General features: G+C 48.3%; 1 protein-coding gene across 1 annotated transcript in view; it reads left to right on the top strand.

Annotated features, from left to right (window-relative positions):
* Positions 1-425: 425 nt before the first annotated feature.
* The window catches only part of LOC113820245 (uncharacterized), a gene marked incomplete at its 3' end in the record, with an annotated part of 6,658 nt that continues 6,652 nt past the window's right edge, over positions 426-431 (top strand). Inside the window, exon 1 of the mRNA XM_070120214.1 lies at positions 426-431. This exon is cut by the window's right edge and continues 172 nt beyond it.

Here is a 431-nt window from a genome sequence, read left to right as displayed (position 1 = left end):
AGACAGTGAGAGAGAGAGAGAGAGATAGACAGAGAGAGAGAAACAGATTCTACAAGAGCAGTGAGAGAGAAAAGGAAACACAAAGACAGTGTGAGAGAGAGATATACACAAAGGCAGTGAGAGAGAGAAATACATAGAATGAGAGCGAGAGAGATGACACGAAGACAGTGGGTGAGAGAGAGAGAGAGAGAGAGAGAGAGAGAGAGAGAGAGAGAGAGAGAGAGAGAGAGAGAGAGAGAGAGAGAGAGAGAGAGAGAGACAGAGACAGAGACAGAGACAGAGAGAAAGAGCCAAAGACAGACACAGAGAGAGAGGGAGAGAGAGAGAGAGACAGAGGCAGAGAGAGAGAGAGAGAGAGAGAGAGAGAGAAGAGAATGGAAAGGGCCAAACCCCAACAGGAGTGTATATAAGCGACCCGCCCTGCTGTTCCC

The sequence above is a fragment of the Penaeus vannamei genome, unplaced genomic scaffold (assembly GCF_042767895.1).
Source record: "Penaeus vannamei isolate JL-2024 unplaced genomic scaffold, ASM4276789v1 unanchor3780, whole genome shotgun sequence".
Taxonomy (NCBI): Eukaryota; Metazoa; Arthropoda; class Malacostraca; order Decapoda; family Penaeidae; genus Penaeus; species Penaeus vannamei.
This window is presented reverse-complemented; position numbering and strand designations above follow the sequence as displayed.